Below are 20,505 nucleotides of genomic sequence, written 5' to 3'. Positions count from 1 at the left end.
GGGGAAGCACCGGGACTCTGCACTGGGGACCGGTAATGAGGGAGCAGGGACTGTGTGATAGAGGGGACAGGACTCAGTCCTGGAGGAAGCACCGGGACTCTGCACTGGGGACCGGTAATGAGGGAGCAGGGACTGTGTGATAGAGGGGACAAGACTCAGTCCTGGGGGAAGCACCGGGACTCTACACTGGGTCCAGTAATGAGGGAGCAGGGACTGTGTGATAGAGGGGACAGGACTTAGTCCTGGAGGAAGCACCGGGACTCTGCACTGGGGACCGGTAATGAGGGAGCAGGGAATGTGTGATAGAGGGGACAGGACTCAGTCCTGGAGGAAGCACCGGGACTCTACACTGGGGACCGGTAATGAGGGAGCAGGGACTGTGTGATAGAGGGGACAGGACTCAGTCCTGGGGGAAGCACCGGGACTCTGCACTGGGGACCGGTAATGAGGGAGCAGGGACTGTGTGATAGAGGGGACAGGACTCAGTCCTGGGGGAAGCACCGGGACTCTACACTGGGGACCGGTAATGAGGGAGCAGGGACTGTGTGATAGAGGGGACAGGACTCAGTCCTGGGGGAAGCACCGCGACTCTGCACTGGGGACCGGTAATGAGGGAGGAGGGACTGTGTGATAGAGGGGACAGGACTCAGTCCTGGAGGAAGCACCGGGACTCTGCACTGGGGACCAGTAATGAGGGAGGAGGGACTGTGTGATAGAGGGGACAGGACTCAGTCCTGGAGGAAGCACCGGGACTCTGCACTGGGGACCAGTAATGAGGGAGCAGGGACTGTGTGATAGAGGGGACAGGACTCAGTCCTGGAGGAAGCACCGGGACTCTATACTGGGGACCGGTAATGAGGGAGCAGGGACTGTGTGATAGAGGGGACAGGACTCAGTCCTGGGGGAAGCACCGGGACTCTACACTGGGGACCGGTAATGAGGGAGCAGGGACTGTGTGATAGAGGGTACAGGACTCAGTCCTGGGGGAAGCACCGGGACTCTACACTGGGGACCGGTAATGAGGGAGCAGGGACTGTGTGATAGAGGGTACAGGACTCAGTCCTGGGGGAAGCACCGGGACTCTGCACTGGGGACCGGTAATGAGGGAGGAGGGACTGTGTGATAGAGGGGACAGGACTCAGTCCTGGAGGAAGCACCGGGACTCTGCACTGGAGACCAGTAATGAGGGAGCAGGGACTGTGTGATAGAGTGGACAGGACTCAGTCCTGGAGGAAGCACCGGGACTCTGCACTGGGGACCGGTAATGAGGGAGCAGGGACTGTGTGATAGAGAGGACAGGACTCAGTCCTGGGGGAAGCACCGGGACTCTACACTGGGGACCGGTAATGAGGGAGCAGGGACTGTGTGATAGAGGGGACATGACTCAGTCCTGGAGGAAGCACCTGGACTCTGCACTGGTGACCGGTAATGAGGGAGCGAGGACTGTGTGATAGAGGGGACAGGACTCAGTCCTGGGGACCGGTAATGAGGGAGCAGGGACTGTGTGATAGAGGGGACAGGACTCTGCACTGGGGACCGGTAATGAGGGAGCAGGGACTGTGTGATAGAGGGGACAGGACTCAGTCCTGGAGGAAGCACCGGGACTCTGCACTGGGGACCGGTAATGAGGGAGGAGGGACTGTGTGATAGAGGGGACAGGACTCAGTCCTGGAGGAAGCACCGGGACTCTGCACTGGAGACCAGTAATGAGGGACCAGGGACTGTGTGATAGAGGGGACAGGACTCAGTCCTGGAGGAAGCACCGGGACTCTGCACTGGGGACCGGTAATGAGGGAGCAGGGACTGTGTGATAGAGGGGACAGGACTCAGTCCTGGAGGAAGCACCGGGACTCTGCACTGGGGACCGGTAATGAGGGAGCAGGGACTGTGTGATAGAGAGGACAGGACTCAGTGCTGGGGGAAGCACCGGGACTCTACACTGGGGACCGGTAATGAGGGAGCAGGGACTGTGTGATAGAGGGGACAGGACTCAGTCCTGGAGGAAGCACCGGGACTCTGCACTGGGGACCGGTAATGAGGGAGCAGGGACTGTGTGATAGAGGGGACAGGACTCAGTCCTGGAGGAAGCACCGGAACTCTGCACTGGAGACCAGTAATGAGGGAGCAGGGACTGTGTGATAGAGGGGACAGGACTCAGTCCTGGAGGAAGCACCGGGACTCTGCACTGGGGACCGGTAATGAGGGAGCAGGGACTGTGTGATAGAGAGGACAGGACTCAGTCCTGGGGGAAGCACCGGGACTCTACACTGGGGACCGGTAATGAGGGAGCAGGGACTGTGTGATAGAGGGGACAGGACTCAGTCCTGGGGGAAGCACCGGGACTCTACACTGGGGACCGGTAATGAGGGAGCAGGGACTGTGTGATAGAGGGGACAGGACTCGGTCCTGGGGGAAGCACCGGGACTCTGTACTGGGGACCGGTAATGAGGGAGCAGGGACTGTGTGATAGAGGGGACCGGACTCAGTCCTGGAGGAAGCATCGGGACTCTACACTGGGGACCGGTAATGAGGGAGCAGGAACTGTGTGATAGAGGAGACAGGACTCAGTCCTGGAGGAAGCATCGGGACTCTGCACTGGAGACCGGTAATGAGGGAGCAGGGACTGTGTGATAGAGGGGAGAGGACTCAGTCCTGGGGGAAGCACCGGGACTCTACACTGGGGACCAGTAATGAGGGAGCAGGGACTGTGTGATAGAGGGGACAGGACTCTGCACTGGGGACCGGTAATGAGGGAGCAGGGACTGTGTGATAGAGAGGACAGGACTCAGTCCTGGGGGGAAGCACCGGGACTCTACACTGGAGACCGGTAATGAGGGAGCAGGGACTGTGTGATAGAGGGGACAGGACTCAGTCCTGGAGGAAGCACCTGGACTCTGCACTGGGGACCAGTAATGAGGGAGCAGGGACTGTGTGATAGAGGGGACAGGATTCAGTCCTGGGGGAAGCACCGGGACTCTGCACTGGGGACCGGTAATGAGGGAGCAGGGACTGTGTGATAGAGGGGACAGGACTCAGTCCTGGAGGAAGCACCGGGACTCTGCACTGGGGACCGGTAATGAGGGAGCAGGGACTGTGTGATAGAGGGGACAAGACTCAGTCCTGGGGGAAGCACCGGGACTCTACACTGGGTCCAGTAATGAGGGAGCAGGGACTGTGTGATAGAGGGGACAGGACTCAGTCCTGGAGGAAGCACCGGGACTCTGCACTGGGGACCGGTAATGAGGGAGCAGGGAATGTGTGATAGAGGGGACAGGACTCAGTCCTGGAGGAAGCACCGGGACTCTACACTGGGGACCGGTAATGAGGGAGCAGGGACTGTGTGATAGAGGGGACAGGACTCAGTCCTGGGGGAAGCACCGGGACTCTGCACTGGGGACCGGTAATGAGGGAGCAGGGACTGTGTGATAGAGGGGACAGGACTCAGTCCTGGGGGAAGCACCGGGACTCTACACTGGGGACCGGTAATGAGGGAGCAGGGACTGTGTGATAGAGGGGACAGGACTCAGTCCTGGGGGAAGCACCGCGACTCTGCACTGGGGACCGGTAATGAGGGAGGAGGGACTGTGTGATAGAGGGGACAGGACTCAGTCCTGGAGGAAGCACCGGGACTCTGCACTGGGGACCAGTAATGAGGGAGGAGGGACTGTGTGATAGAGGGGACAGGACTCAGTCCTGGAGGAAGCACCGGGACTCTGCACTGGGGACCAGTAATGAGGGAGCAGGGACTTTGTGATAGAGGGGACAGGACTCAGTCCTGGAGGAAGCACCGGGACTCTATACTGGGGACCGGTAATGAGGGAGCAGGGACTGTGTGATAGAGGGGACAGGACTCAGTCCTGGGGGAAGCACCGGGACTCTACACTGGGGACCGGTAATGAGGGAGCAGGGACTGTGTGATAGAGGGTACAGGACTCAGTCCTGGGGGAAGCACCGGGACTCTGCACTGGGGACCGGTAATGAGGGAGGAGGGACTGTGTGATAGAGGGGACAGGACTCAGTCCTGGAGGAAGCACCGGGACTCTGCACTGGAGACCAGTAATGAGGGAGCAGGGACTGTGTGATAGAGTGGACAGGACTCAGTCCTGGAGGAAGCACCGGGACTCTGCACTGGGGACCGGTAATGAGGGAGCAGGGACTGTGTGATAGAGAGGACAGGACTCAGTCCTGGGGGAAGCACCGGGACTCTACACTGGGGACCGGTAATGAGGGAGCAGGGACTGTGTGATAGAGGGGACATGACTCAGTCCTGGAGGAAGCACCTGGACTCTGCACTGGTGACCGGTAATGAGGGAGCGAGGACTGTGTGATAGAGGGGACAGGACTCAGTCCTGGGGACCGGTAATGAGGGAGCAGGGACTGTGTGATAGAGGGGACAGGACTCTGCACTGGGGACCGGTAATGAGGGAGCAGGGACTGTGTGATAGAGGGGACAGGACTCAGTCCTGGAGGAAGCACCGGGACTCTGCACTGGGGACCGGTAATGAGGGAGGAGGGACTGTGTGATAGAGGGGACAGGACTCAGTCCTGGAGGAAGCACCGGGACTCTGCACTGGAGACCAGTAATGAGGGACCAGGGACTGTGTGATAGAGGGGACAGGACTCAGTCCTGGAGGAAGCACCGGGACTCTGCACTGGGGACCGGTAATGAGGGAGCAGGGACTGTGTGATAGAGGGGACAGGACTCAGTCCTGGAGGAAGCACCGGGACTCTGCACTGGGGACCGGTAATGAGGGAGCAGGGACTGTGTGATAGAGAGGACAGGACTCAGTGCTGGGGGAAGCACCGGGACTCTACACTGGGGACCGGTAATGAGGGAGCAGGGACTGTGTGATAGAGGGGACAGGACTCAGTCCTGGAGGAAGCACCGGGACTCTGCACTGGGGACCGGTAATGAGGGAGCAGGGACTGTGTGATAGAGGGGACAGGACTCAGTCCTGGAGGAAGCACCGGAACTCTGCACTGGAGACCAGTAATGAGGGAGCAGGGACTGTGTGATAGAGGGGACAGGACTCAGTCCTGGAGGAAGCACCGGGACTCTGCACTGGGGACCGGTAATGAGGGAGCAGGGACTGTGTGATAGAGGGGACAGGACTCAGTCCTGGAGGAAGCACCGGGACTCTGCACTGGGGACCGGTAATGAGGGAGCAGGGACTGTGTGATAGAGAGGACAGGACTCAGTCCTGGGGGAAGCACCGGGACTCTACACTGGGGACCGGTAATGAGGGAGCAGGGACTGTGTGATAGAGGGGACAGGACTCAGTCCTGGGGGAAGCACCGGGACTCTACACTGGGGACCGGTAATGAGGGAGCAGGGACTGTGTGATAGAGGGGACAGGACTCAGTCCTGGGGGAAGCATCGGGACTCTACACTGGGAACCGGTAATGAGGGAGCGGGGACTGTGTGATAGAGAAGACAGGAATCTGTCCTGGGGGAAGCACCGGGACTCTGTACTGGGGACCGGTAATGAGGGAGCAGGGACTGTGTGATAGAGGGGACCGGACTCAGTCCTGGAGGAAGCACCGGGACTCTACACTGGGGACCGGTAATGAGGGAGCAGGAACTGTGTGATAGAGGAGACAGGACTCAGTCCTGGAGGAAGCATCGGGACTCTGCACTGGAGACCGGTAATGAGGGAGCAGGGACTGTGTGATAGAGGGGACAGGACTCAGTCCTGGGGGAAGCACCGGGACTCTACACTGGGGACCAGTAATGAGGGAGCAGGGACTGTGTGATAGAGGGGACAGGACTCTGCACTGGGGACCGGTAATGAGGGAGCAGGGACTGTGTGATAGAGGGGACAGGACTCAGTCCTGGAGGAAGCACCTGGACTCTGCACTGGGGACCAGTAATGAGGGAGCAGGGACTGTGTGATAGAGGGGACAGGACTCAGTCCTGGGGGAAGCACCGGGACTCTGCACTGGGGACCAGTAATGAGGGAGCAGGGACTGTGTGATAGAGGGGACAGGATTCAGTCCTGGGGGAAGCACCGGGACTCTGCACTGGGGACCGGTAATGAGGGAGCAGGGACTGTGTGATAGAGGGGACAGGACTCAGTCCTGGAGGAAGCACCGGGACTCTGCACTGGGGACCGGTAATGAGGGAGCAGGGACTGTGTGATAGAGGGGACAAGACTCAGTCCTGGGGGAAGCACCGGGACTCTACACTGGGTCCAGTAATGAGGGAGCAGGGACTGTGTGATAGAGGGGACAGGACTCTGCACTGGGGACCGGTAATGAGGGAGCAGGGACTGTGTGATAGAGAGGACAGGACTCAGTCCTGGGGGAAGCACCGGGACTCTGCACTGGGGACCGGTAATGAGGGAGCGGGGACTGTGTGATAGAGAGGACAGGACTCAGTCCTGGGGGAAGCACCGGGACTCTGCACTGGGGACCGGTAATGAGGGAGCGGGGACTGTGTGATAGAGAGGACAGGACTCAGTCCTGGGGGAAGCACCGGTACTCTGCACTGGGGACCGGTAATGAGGGAGCCGGGATTGTGTGATAGAGGGGACAGGATTCAGTCCTGGGGGAAGCACCGGGACTCTGCACTGGGGACCGGTAATGAGGGAGCGGGGACTGTGTGATAGAGGGGACAGGACTCAGTCCTGGGGGAAGCATCGGGACTCTACACTGGGAACCGGTAATGAGGGAGCGGGGACTGTGTGATAGAGAAGACAGGAGTCTGTCCTGGAGGAAGCACCGGGACTCTGCACTGGGGACCGGTAATGAGGGAGCAGGGACTGTATGATAGAGAGGACAGGACTCAGTCCTGGGGGAAGCATCGGGACTCTACATTGGGGACCGGTAATGAGGGAGCAGGGACTGTGTGATAGAGGGGACAGGACTCAGTCCTGGGGGAAGCACCGGGACTCTGCACTGGGAACCGGTAATGAGGGAGCGGGGACTGTGTGATAGAGGGGACAGGACTCAGTCCTGGGGGAAGCATCGGGACTCTACACTGGGGACCGGTAATGAGGGAGCGGGGACTGTGTGATAGAGGGGACAGGACTCAGTCCTGGGGGAAGCACCGGAACTCTGCACTGGGGTCCGGTAATGAGGGAGCAGGGACTATGTGATAGAGGGGACAGGACTCAGTCCTGGGGGAAGCACCGGGACTCTACACTGGGGACCGGTAATGAGGGAGCAGGGACTGTGTGATAGAGGGGACAGGACTCAGTCCTTGGGGGAAGAACGGGACTCTGCACTGGGGACCGGTAGTGAGGGAGCAGGGACTGTGTGATAAAGGGGACAGGACTCAGTCCTGGGGGAAGCATCGGGACTCTGCACTGGGGACCGGTAATGAGGGAGCAGGGACTGTGTGATAGAGGGGACAGGACTCAGTCCTGGGGGAAGCACCGGGACTCTATACTGGGGACCGGTAATGAGGGAGCAGGGACTGTGTGATAGAGGGGACAGGACTCAGTCCTGGGGGAAGCACCGGGACTCTACACTGGGGACCGGTAATGAGGGAGCAGGGACTGTGTGATAGAGGGGACAGGACTCAGTCCTGGGGGAAGCACCGGGACTCTACACTGGGGACCGGTAATGAGGGAGCAGGGACTGTGTGATAGAGGGGACAGGACTCAGTCCTGGGGGAAGCATCGGGACTCTGCACTGGGGACTGGTAATGAGGGAGCAGGGACTGTGTGATAGAGGGGACAGGACTCAGTCCTGGAGGAAGCACCGGGACTCTGCACTGGTTACCGGTAATGAGGGAGCAGGGACTGTGTGACAGAGGGGACAGGACTCAGTCCTGGAGGAAGCACCGGGACTCTGCACTGGGGACCGGTAATGAGGGAGCAGGGACTGTGTGATAGAGGGGACAGGACTCAGTCCTGGGGGAAGCACCGGGACTCTGCACTGGTGACCGGTAATGAGGGAGCAGGGACTGTGTGATAGAGGGGACAGGACTCAGTCCTGGAGGAAGCACCGGGACTCTGCACTGGTTACCGGTAATGAGGGAGCAGGGACTGTGTGATAGAGGGGGCAGGACTCAGTCCTGGGGGAAGCACCGGGACTCTGCACTGGGGACCGGTAATGAGGGAGCAGGGACTGTGTGATAGAGAGGACAGGACTCAGTCCTGGGGGAAGCACCGGGACTCTACACTGGGGACCGGTAATGAGGGAGCAGGGACTGTGTGATAGAGGGGACAGGACTCAGTCCTGGGGGAAGCACCGGGACTCTACACTGGGGACCGGTAATGAGGGAGCAGGGACTGTGTGATAGAGGGGACAGGACTCAGTCCTGGGGGAAGCATCGGGACTCTGCACTGGGGACCGGTAATGAGGGAGCAGGGACTGTGTGATAGAGAGGACAGGACTCAGTCCTGGGGGAAGCACCGGGACTCTGCACTGGGGACCGGTAATGAGGGAGCAGGGACTGTGTGATAGAGAGGACAGGACTCAGTCCTGGGGGAAGCACCGGGACTCTACACTGGGGACCGGTAATGAGGGAGCAGGGACTGTGTGATAGAGGGGACAGGACTCAGTCCTGGGGGAAGCACCGGGACTCTACACTGGAGACCGGTAATGAGGGAGCAGGGACTGTGTGATAGAGGGGACAGGACTCAGTCCTGGAGGAAGCACCGGGACTCTACACTGGGGACCGGTAATGAGGGAGCAGGGACTGTGTGATAGAGGGGACAGGACTTAGTCCTGGGGGAAGCACCGGGACTCTACACTGGGGACCGGTAATGAGGGAGCAGGGACTGTGTGATAGAGGGGACAGGACTCAGTCCTGGAGGAAGCACCAGGACTCTGCACTGGGGACCGGTAATGAGGGAGCAGGGACTGTGTGATAGAGGGGACAGGACTCAGTCCTGGGGGAAGCACCGGGACTCTACACTGGGGACCGGTAATGAGGGAGCAGGGACTGTGTGATAGAGGGGACAGGACTCAGTCCTGGGGGAAGCACCGGGACTCTGCACTGGGGACCGGTAATGAGGGAGCAGGGACTGTGTGATAGAGGGGACAGGACTCAGTCCTGGGGGAAGCACCGGGACTCTACACTGGGGACCAGTAATGAGGGAGCAGGGACTGTGTGATAGAGGGGACAGGACTCAGTCCTGGGGGAAGCACCGGGACTCTACACTGGGGACCGGTAATGAGGGAGCAGGGACTGTGTGATAGAGGGGACAGGACTCAGTCCTGGGGGAAGCACCGGGACTCTACACTGGGGACCAGTAATGAGGGAGCAGGGACTGTGTGATAGAGGGGACAGGACTCAGTCCTGGGGGAAGCACCGGGACTCTACACTGGGGACCGGTAATGGGGGAGCAGGGACTGTGTGATAGAGGGGACAGGACTCAGTCCTGGGGGAAGCACCGGGACTCTGCACTGGGGACCGGTAATGAGGGAGCAGGGACTGTGTGATAGAGGGGACAGGACTCAGTCCTGGGGGAAGCACCGGGACTCTGCACTGGGGACCGGTAATGAGGGAGCAGGGACTGTGTGATAGAGGGGACAGGACTCAGTCCTGGGGGAAGCACCGGGACTCTACACTGGGGACCGGTAATGAGGGAGCAGGGACTGTGTGATAGAGGGGACAGGACTCAGTCCTGGGGGAAGCACCGGGACTCTGCACTGGGGACCGGTAATGAGGGAGCAGGGACTGTGTGATAGAGGGGACAGGACTCAGTCCTGGGGGAAGCACCGGGACTCTACACTGGGGACCAGTAATGAGGGAGCAGGGACTGTGTGATAGAGGGGACAGGACTCAGTCCTGGGGGAAGCACCGGGACTCTACACTGGGGACCGGTAATGAGGGAGCAGGGACTGTGTGATAGAGGGGACAGGACTCAGTCCTGGGGGAAGCACCGGGACTCTACACTGGGGACCAGTAATGAGGGAGCAGGGACTGTGTGATAGAGGGGACAGGACTCAGTCCTGGGGGAAGCACCGGGACTCTACACTGGGGACCGGTAATGAGGGAGCAGGGACTGTGTGATAGAGGGGACAGGACTCAGTCCTGGGGGAAGCACCGGGACTCTGCACTGGGGACCGGTAATGAGGGAGCAGGGACTGTGTGATAGAGGGGACAGGACTCAGTCCTGGGGGAAGCACCGGGACTCTGCACTGGGGACCGGTAATGAGGGAGCAGGGACTGTGTGATAGAGGGGACAGGACTCAGTCCTGGGGGAAGCACCGGGACTCTGCACTGGGGACCGGTAATGAGGGAGCAGGGACTGTGTGATAGAGGGGACAGGACTCAGTCCTGGGGGAAGCACCGGGGCTCTACACTGGGGACCAGTAATGAGGGAGCAGGGACTGTGTGATAGAGGGGACAGGACTCGGTCCTGGGGGAAGCACCGGGACTCTACACTGGGGACCGGTAATGAGGGAGCAGGGACTGTGTGATAGAGGGGACAGGACTCAGTCCTGGGGGAAGCACCGGGACTCTACACTGGGGACCGGTAATGAGGGAGCAGGGACTGTGTGATAGAGGGGACAGGACTCAGTCCTGGGGGAAGCACCGGGACTCTACACTGGGGACCAGTAATGAGGGAGCAGGGACTGTGTGATAGAGGGGACAGGACTCAGTCCTGGGGGAAGCACCGGTACTCTACACTGGGGACCGGTAATGAGGGAGCAGGGACTGTGTGATAGAGGGGACAGGACTCAGTCCTGGGGGAAGCACCGGGACTCTACACTGGGGACCGGTAATGAGGGAACAGGGACTGTGTGATAGAGGGGACAGGACTCAGTCCTGGGGGAAGCACCGGGACTCTACACTGGGGACCGGTAATGAGGGAGCAGGGACTGTGTGATAGAGGGGACAGGACTCAGTCCTGGGGGAAGCACCGGGACTCTACACTGGGGACCGGTAATGAGGGAGCAGGGACTGTGTGATAGAGGGGACAGGACTCAGTCCTGGGGGAAGCACCGGGACTCTACACTGGGGACCGGTAATGAGGGAGCAGGGACTGTGTGATAGAGGGGACAGGACTCAGTCCTGGGGGAAGCACCGGGACTCTACACTGGGGACCGGTAATGAGGGAGCAGGGACTGTGTGATAGAGGGGACAGGACTCAGTCCTGGGGGAAGCACCGGGACTCTGCACTGGTGACCGGTAATGAGGGAGCAGGGACTGTGTGATAGAGGGGACCGGACTCAGTCCTGGGAGAAGCACCGGGACTCTACACTGGGGACCGGTAATGAGGGAGCAGGGACTGTGTGATAGAGGGGACAGGACTCAGTCCTGGGGGAAGCACCGGGACTCTGCACTGGGGACCTGTAATGAGGGAGCAGGGACTGTGTGATAGAGGGGATAGGACTCAGTCCTGGGGGAAGCATCGGGACTCTACACTGGGGACCGGTAATGAGGGAGCAGGGACTGTGTGATAGAGGGGACAGGACTCAGTCCTGGGGGAAGCACCGGGACTCTACACTGGGGACCGGTAATGAGGGAGCAGGGACTGTGTGATAGAGGGGACAGGACTCAGTCCTGGGGGAAGCACCGGGACTCTACTCTGGGGACCGGTAATGAGGGAGCAGGGACTGTGTGATAGAGGGGACAGGACTCAGTCCTGGGGGAAGCACCGGGACTCTGCACTGGGGACCGGTAATGAGGGAGCAGGAACTGTGTGATAGAGGGGACAGGACTCAGTCCTGGAGGAAGCACCGGGACTCTACACTGGGGACCGGTAATGAGGGAGCAGGGACTGTGTGATAGAGGGGACAGGACTCAGTCCTGGGGGAAGCACCGGGACTCTGCACTGGGGACCCGTAATGAGGGAGCAGGGACTGTGTGATAGAGGGGACAGGACTCAGTCCTGGGGGAAGCACCGGGACTCTACACTGGGGACCGGTAATGAGGGAGCAGGGACTGTTTGATAGAGGGGACAGGACTCAGTCCTGGGGGAAGCACCGGGACTCTGCACTGGGGACCGGTAATGAGGGAGCAGGGACTGTGTGATAGAGGGGACAGGACTCAGTCCTGGAGGAAGCACCGGGACTCTGCACTGGGGACCGGTAATGAGGGAGCAGGGACTGTGTGATAGAGGGGACAGGACTCAGTCCTGGAGGAAGCACCGGGACTCTACACTGGGGACCGGTAATGAGGGAGCAGGGACTGTGTGATAGAGGGGACAGGACTCAGTCCTGGGGGAAGCACCGGGACTCTACACTGGGGACCGGTAATGAGGGAGCAGGGACTGTGTGATAGAGGGGACAGGACTCAGTCCTGGGGGAAGCACCGGGACTCTACACTGGGGACCGGTAATGAGGGAGCAGGGACTGTGTGATAGAGGGGACAGGACTCAGTCCTGGGGGAAGCACCGGGACTCTACACTGGGGACCGGTAATGAGGGAGCAGGGACTGTGTGATAGAGGGGACAGGACTTAGTCCTGGAGGAAGCACCGGGACTTTGCACTGGGGACCGGTAATGAGGGAGCAGGGAATGTGTGATAGAGGGGACAGGACTCAGTCCTGGAGGAAGCACCGGGACTCTACACTGGGGACCGGTAATGAGGGAGCAGGGACTGTGTGATAGAGGGGACAGGACTCAGTCCTGGGGTAAGCACCGGGACTCTGCACTGGGGACCGGTAATGAGGGAGCAGGGACTGTGTGATAGAGGGGACAGGACTCAGTCCTGGGGGAAGCACCGGGACTCTGCACTGGGGACCGGTAATGAGGGAGGAGGGACTGTGTGATAGAGGGGACAGGACTCAGTCCTGGAGGAAGCACCGGGACTCTGCACTGGAGACCAGTAATGAGGGAGCAGGGACTGTGTGATAGAGAGGACAGGACTCAGTCCTGGGGGAAGCACCGGGACTCTACACTGGGGACCGGTAATGAGGGAGCAGGGACTGTGTGATAGAGGGGACATGACTCAGTCCTGGAGGAAGCACCTGGACTCTGCACTGGTGACCGGTAATGAGGGAGCGAGGACTGTGTGATAGAGGGGACAGGACTCAGTCCTGGGGACCGGTATTGAGGGAGCAGGGACTGTGTGATAGAGGGGACAGGACTCTGCACTGGGGACCGGTAATGAGGGAGCAGGGACTGTGTGATAGAGGGGACAGGACTCAGTCCTGGAGGAAGCACCGGGACTCTGCACTGGGGAACGGTAATGAGGGAGGAGGGACTGTGTGATAGAGGGGACAGGACTCAGTCCTGGAGGAAGCACCGGGACTCTGCACTGGAGACCAGTAATGAGGGACCAGGGACTGTGTGATAGAGGGGACAGGACTCAGTCCTGGAGGAAGCACCGGGACTCTGCACTGGGGACCGGTAATGAGGGAGCAGGGACTGTGTGATAGAGGGGACAGGACTCAGTCCTGGAGGAAGCACCGGGACTCTGCACTGGGGACCGGTAATGAGGGAGCAGGGACTGTGTGATAGAGAGGACAGGACTCAGTGCTGGGGGAAGCACCGGGACTCTACACTGGGGACCGGTAATGAGGGAGCAGGGACTGTGTGATAGAGGGGACAGGACTCAGTCCTGGAGGAAGCACCGGGACTCTGCACTGGGGACCGGTAATGAGGGAGCAGGGACTGTGTGATAGAGGGGACAGGACTCAGTCCTGGAGGAAGCACCGGAACTCTGCACTGGAGACCAGTAATGAGGGAGCAGGGACTGTGTGATAGAGGGGACAGGACCCAGTCCTGGAGGAAGCACCGGGACTCTGCACTGGGGACCGGTAATGAGGGAGCAGGGACTGTGTGATAGAGGGGACAGGACTCAGTCCTGGAGGAAGCACCGGGACTCTGCACTGGGGACCGGTAATGAGGGAGCAGGGACTGTGTGATAGAGAGGACAGGACTCAGTCCTGGGGGAAGCACCGGGATTCTACACTGGGGACCGGTAATGAGGGAGCAGGGACTGTGTGATAGAGGGGACAGGACTCAGTCCTGGGGGAAGCACCGGGACTCTACACTGGGGACCGGTAATGAGGGAGCAGGGACTGTGTGATAGAGGGGACAGGACTCGGTCCTGGGGGAAGCACCGGGACTCTGTACTGGGGACCGGTAATGAGGGAGCAGGGACTGTGTGATAGAGGGGACCGGACTCAGTCCTGGAGGAAGCACCGGGACTCTACACTGGGGACCGGTAATGAGGGAGCAGGAACTGTGTGATAGAGGAGACAGGACTCAGTCCTGGAGGAAGCATCGGGACTCTGCACTGGAGACCGGTAATGAGGGAGCAGGGACTGTGTGATAGAGGGGACAGGACTCAGTCCTGGGGGAAGCACCGGGACTCTACACTGGGGACCAGTAATGAGGGAGCAGGGACTGTGTGATAGAGGGGACAGGACTCTGCACTGGGGACCGGTAATGAGGGAGCAGGGACTGTGTGATAGAGAGGACAGGACTCAGTCCTGGGGGGAAGCACCGGGACTCTACACTGGAGACCGGTAATGAGGGAGCAGGGACTGTGTGATAGAGGGGACAGGACTCAGTCCTGGAGGAAGCACCTGGACTCTGCACTGGGGACCAGTAATGAGGGAGCAGGGACTGTGTGATAGAGGGGACAGGATTCAGTCCTGGGGGAAGCACCGGGACTCTGCACTGGGGACCGGTAATGAGGGAGCAGGGACTGTGTGATAGAGGGGACAAGACTCAGTCCTGGGGGAAGCACCGGGACTCTACACTGGGTCCAGTAATGAGGGAGCAGGGACTGTGTGATAGAGGGGACAGGACTCTGCACTGGGGACCGGTAATGAGGGAGCAGGGACTGTGTGATAGAGAGGACAGGACTCAGTCCTGGGGGAAGCACCGGGACTCTGCACTGGGGACCGGTAATGAGGGAGCGGGGACTGTGTGATAGAGAGGACAGGACTCAGTCCTGGGGGAAGCACCGGGACTCTGCACTGGGGACCGGTAATGAGGGAGCGGGGACTGTGTGATAGAGAGGACAGGACTCAGTCCTGGGGGAAGCACCGTTACTCTGCACTGGGGACCGGTAATGAGGGAGCCGGGATTGTGTGATAGAGGGGACAGGACTCAGTCCTGGGGGAAGCATCGGGACTCTACACTGGGGACCGGTAATGAGGGAGCGGGGACTGTGTGATAGAGGGGACAGGATTCAGTCCTGGGGGAAGCACCGGGACTCTGCACTGGGGACCGGTAATGAGGGAGCGGGGACTGTGTGATAGAGGGGACAGGACTCAGTCCTGGGGGAAGCATCGGGACTCTACACTAGGAACCGGTAATGAGGGAGCGGGGACTGTGTGATAGAGAAGACAGGAGTCTGTCCTGGAGGAAGCACCGGGACTCTGCACTGGGGACCGGTAATGAGGGAGCAGGGACTGTATGATAGAGAGGACAGGACTCAGTCCTGGGGGAAGCATCGGGACTCTACATTGGGGACTGGTAATGAGGGAGCAGGGACTGTGTGATAGAGGGGACAGGACTCAGTCCTGGGGGAAGCACCGGGACTCTGCACTGGGAACCGGTAATGAGGGAGCGGGGACTGTGTGATAGAGGGGACAGGACTCAGTCCTGGGGGAAGCATCGGGACTCTACACTGGGGACCGGTAATGAGGGAGCGGGGACTGTGTGATAGAGGGGACAGGACTCAGTCCTGGGGGAAGCACCGGGACTCTACACTGGGGACCGGTAATGAGGGAGCAGGGACTGTGTGATAGAGGGGACAGGACTCAGTCCTTGGGGGAAGAACGGGACTCTGCACTGGGGACCGGTAGTGAGGGAGCAGGGACTGTGTGATAGAGGGGACAGGACTCAGTCCTGGGGGAAGCATCGGGACTCTGCACTGGGGACCGGTAATGAGGGAGCAGGGACTGTGTGATAGAGGGGACAGGACTCAGTCCTGGGGGAAGCACCGGGACTCTATACTGGGGACCGGTAATGAGGGAGCAGGGACTGTGTGATAGAGGGGACAGGACTCAGTCCTGGGGGAAGCACCGGGACTCTACACTGGGGACCGGTAATGAGGGAGCAGGGACTGTGTGATAGAGGGGACAGGACTCAGTCCTGGGGGAAGCACCGGGACTCTGCACTGGGGACCGGTAATGAGGGAGGAGGGACTGTGTGATAGAGGGGACAGGACTCAGTCCTGGGGGAAGCACCGGGACTCTGCACTGGGGACCGGTAATGAGGGAGGAGGGACTGTGTGATAGAGGGGACAGGACTCAGTCCTGGAGGAAGCACCGGGACTCTGCACTGGAGACCAGTAATGAGGGAGCAGGGACTGTGTGATAGAGAGGACAGGACTCAGTCCTGGGGGAAGCACCGGGACTCTACACTGGGGACCGGTAATGAGGGAGCAGGGACTGTGTGATAGAGGGGACATGACTCAGTCCTGGAGGAAGCACCTGGACTCTGCACTGGTGACCGGTAATGAGGGAGCGAGGACTGTGTGATAGAGGGGACAGGACTCAGTCCTGGGGACCGGTAATGAGGGAGCAGGGACTGTGTGATAGAGGGGACAGGACTCTGCACTGGGGACCGGTAATGAGGGAGCAGGGACTGTGTGATAGAGGGGACAGGACTCAGTCCTGGAGGAAGCACCGGGACTCTGCACTAGGGACCGGTAATGAGGGAGGAGGGACTGTGTGATAGAGGGGACAGGACTCAGTCCTGGAGGAAGCACCAAGACTCTGCACTGGAGACCAGTAATGAGGGACCAGGGACTGTGTGATAGAGGGGACAGGACTCAGTCCTGGAGGAAGCACCGGGACTCTGCACTGGGGACCGGTAATGAGGGAGCAGGGACTGTGTGATAGAGGGGACAGGACTCAGTCCTGGAGGAAGCACCGGGACTCTGCACTGGGGACCGGTAATGAGGGAGCAGGGACTGTGTGATAGAGAGGACAGGACTCAGTGCTGGGGGAAGCACCGGGACTCTACACTGGGGACCGGTAATGAGGGAGCAGGGACTGTGTGATAGAGGGGACAGGACTCAGTCCTGGAGGAAGCACCGGGACTCTGCACTGGGGACCGGTAATGAGGGAGCAGGGACTGTGTGATAGAGGGGACAGGACTCAGTCCTGGAGGAAGCACCGGAACTCTGCACTGGAGACCAGTAATGAGGGAGCAGGGACTGTGTGATAGAGGGGACAGGACTCAGTCCTGGAGGAAGCACCGGGACTCTGCACTGGGGACCGGTAATGAGGGAGCAGGGACTGTGTGATAGAGGGGACAGGACTCAGTCCTGGAGGAAGCACCGGGACTCTGCACTGGGGACCGGTAATGAGGGAGCAGGGACTGTGTGATAGAGAGGACAGGACTCAGTCCTGGGGGAAGCACCGGGACTCTACACTGGGGACCGGTAATGAGGGAGCAGGGACTGTGTGATAGAGGGGACAGGACTCGGTCCTGGGGGAAGCACCGGGACTCTGTACTGGGGACCGGTAATGAGGGAGCAGGGACTGTGTGATAGAGGGGACCGGACTCAGTCCTGGAGGAAGCACCGGGACTCTACACTGGGGACCGGTAATGAGGGAGCAGGAACTGTGTGATAGAGGAGACAGGACTCAGTCCTGGAGGAAGCATCGGGACTCTGCACTGGAGACCGGTAATGAGGGAGCAGGGACTGTGTGATAGAGGGGACAGGACTCAGTCCTGGGGGAAGCACCGGGACTCTACACTGGGGACCAGTAATGAGGGAGCAGGTACTGTGTGATAGAGGGGACAGGACTCTGCACTGGGGACCGGTAATGAGGGAGCAGGGACTGTGTGATAGAGAGGACAGGACTCAGTCCTGGGGGGAAGCACCGGGACTCTACACTGGAGACCGGTAATGAGGGAGCAGGGACTGTGTGATAGAGGGGACAGGACTCAGTCCTGGAGGAAGCACCTGGACTCTGCACTGGGGACCAGTAATGAGGGAGCAGGGACTGTGTGATAGAGGGGACAGGACTCAGTCCTGGGGGAAGCACCGGGACTCTGCACTGGGGACCAGTAATGAGGGAGCAGGGACTGTGTGATAGAGGGGACAGGATTCAGTCCTGGGGGAAGCACCGGGACTCTGCACTGGGGACCGGTAATGAGGGAGCAGGGACTGTGTGATAGAGGGGACAGGACTCAGTCCTGGAGGAAGCACCGGGACTCTGCACTGGGGACCGGTAATGAGGGAGCAGGGACTGTGTGATAGAGGGGACAAGACTCAGTCCTGGGGGAAGCATCGGGACTCTACACTGGGTCCAGTAATGAGGGAGCAGGGACTGTGTGATAGAGGGGACAGGACTCTGCACTGGGGACCGGTAATGAGGGAGCAGGGACTGTGTGATAGAGAGGACAGGACTCAGTCCTGGGGGAAGCACCGGGACTCTGCACTGGGGACCGGTAATGAGGGAGCGGGGACTGTGTGATAGAGAGGACAGGACTCAGTCCTGGGGGAAGCACCGGGACTCTGCACTGGGGACCGGTAATGAGGGAGCGGGGACTGTGTGATAGAGAGGACAGGACTCAGTCCTGGGGGAAGCACCGGTACTCTGCACTGGGGACCGGTAATGAGGGAGCCGGGATTGTGTGATAGAGGGGACAGGACTCAGTCCTGGGGGAAGCATCGGGACTCTACACTGGGGACCGGTAATGAGGGAGCGGGGACTGTGTGATAGAGGGGACAGGATTCAGTCCTGGGGGAAGCACCGGGACTCTGCACTGGGGACCGGTAATGAGGGAGCGGGGACTGTGTGATAGAGGGGACAGGACTCAGTCCTGGGGGAAGCATCGGGACTCTACACTGGGAACCGGTAATGAGGGAGCGGGGACTGTGTGATAGAGAAGACAGGAGTCTGTCCTGGAGGAAGCACCGGGACTCTGCACTGGGGACCGGTAATGAGGGAGCAGGGACTGTATGATAGAGAGGACAGGACTCAGTCCTGGGGGAAGCATCGGGACTCTACACTGGGGACCGGTAATGAGGGAGCAGGGACTGTGTGATAGAGGGGACAGGACTCAGTCCTGGGGGAAGCATCGGGACTCTGCACTGGGAACCGGTAATGAGGGAGCGGGGACTGTGTGATAGAGGGGACAGGACTCAGTCCTGGGGGAAGCATCGGGACTCTACACTGGGGACCGGTAATGAGGGAGCGGGGACTGTGTGATAGAGGGGACAGGACTCAGTCCTGGGGGAAGCACCGGAACTCTGCACTGCGGTCCGGTAATGAGGGAGCAGGGACTATGTGATAGAGGGGACAGGACTCAGTCCTGGGGGAAGCACCGGGACTCTACACTGGGGACCGGTAATGAGGGAGCAGGGACTGTGTGATAGAGGGGACAGGACTCAGTCCTTGGGGGAAGAACGGGACTCTGCACTGGGGACCGGTAGTGAGGGAGCAGGGACTGTGTGATAGAGGGGACAGGACTCAGTCCTGGGGGAAGCATCGGGACTCTGCACTGGGGACCGGTAATGAGGGAGCAGGGACTGTGTGATAGAGGGGACAGGACTCAGTCCTGGGGGAAGCACCTTGACTCTGCACTGGGGACCGGTAATGAGGGAGCAGGGACTGTGTGATAGAGGAGACTGGACTCAGTCCTGGGGGAAGCACCGTGACTCTGCACTGGGGACCGGTAATGAGGGAGCAGGGACCTTGTGATAGAGGGGACAGGACTCATTCCTGTGGGATGCACTGGGACTCTGCACTGGGGACCGGTAATGAGGGAGCAGGGACTGTGTGATAGAGAGGACAGGACTCAATCCTGGGGGAAGCACCGCGACTCTGCACTGGGGACCGGTAATGAGGAAGCAGGGACCTTGTGATAGAGGGAACAGGACTCAGTCCTGGGGGAAGCACCGGGACTCTGCACTGGGGACCGGTAATGAGGGAGCAGGGACTGTGTGATAGAGGGGACAGGACTCAGTCCTGGGGGAAGCACCGGGACTCTGCACTGGGGACCTGTAATGAGGGAGCAGGGACTGTGTGATAGAGGGGACAGGACTCAGTCCTGGGGGAAGCACCCGGACTTTGCATTGGGGACCGGTAATGGGGAAGCAGGGACTGTGTGATAGAGGGGACTGGACTCAGTCCTGGGGGAAACATCGGGACTCTGCACTGGGGATCGGTAATGAGGGAGCAGGGACTGTGTGATAGAGGGGACAGGACTCAGTCCTGGAGGAAGCACCGGGACTCTGCACTGGGGATTGGTAATGAGTGAGCAGGGACTGTGTGATAGAGGGGACAGGACTCAGTCCTGCGGGAAGCACCGGAACTCTACACTGGGGACCGGTTATGAGGGAGCTGGGACTGTGTGATAGAGGGGACAGGACTCAGTCCTGGGGGAAGTACCGGGACTCTGCACTGGGGACTGGTAATGAGGGAGCAGGGACTGTGAGCAGGGACTGTGTGATAGAGGGGACAGGACTCAGTCCTGGGGGAAGCATCGGTACTCTGCACTGGGGACCGGTAATGAGGGAGCAGGGACTGTGTGATAGAGGGGACAGGACTCAGTCCTGGAGGAAGCACCGGGACTCTGCACTGGGGACCGGTAATGAGGGAGTAGGGACTGTGTGATAGAGGGGATAGCACTCAGTCCTTGGGGAAGCATCGGGACTCTGCACTGGGGACTGGTAATGAGG

General features: G+C 60.1%; 1 protein-coding gene across 3 annotated transcripts in view; it reads left to right on the top strand.

Annotated features, from left to right (window-relative positions):
* The window catches only part of LOC141270713 (uncharacterized), a 119,816-nt gene that overhangs the window by 49,035 nt on the left and 50,276 nt on the right, over positions 1 to 20,505 (top strand). The window lies entirely within an intron of this gene.

This window comes from Phyllobates terribilis, unplaced genomic scaffold, assembly GCF_046119375.1.
Source record: "Phyllobates terribilis strain yellow unplaced genomic scaffold, ASM4611937v1 Scaffold_5__5_contigs__length_657084704, whole genome shotgun sequence".
NCBI classification, from domain to species: Eukaryota; Metazoa; Chordata; class Amphibia; order Anura; family Dendrobatidae; genus Phyllobates; species Phyllobates terribilis.
The sequence above is the reverse complement of the archived record's forward strand: the minus strand, read 5'-3'. Positions and strand labels throughout refer to the sequence as shown.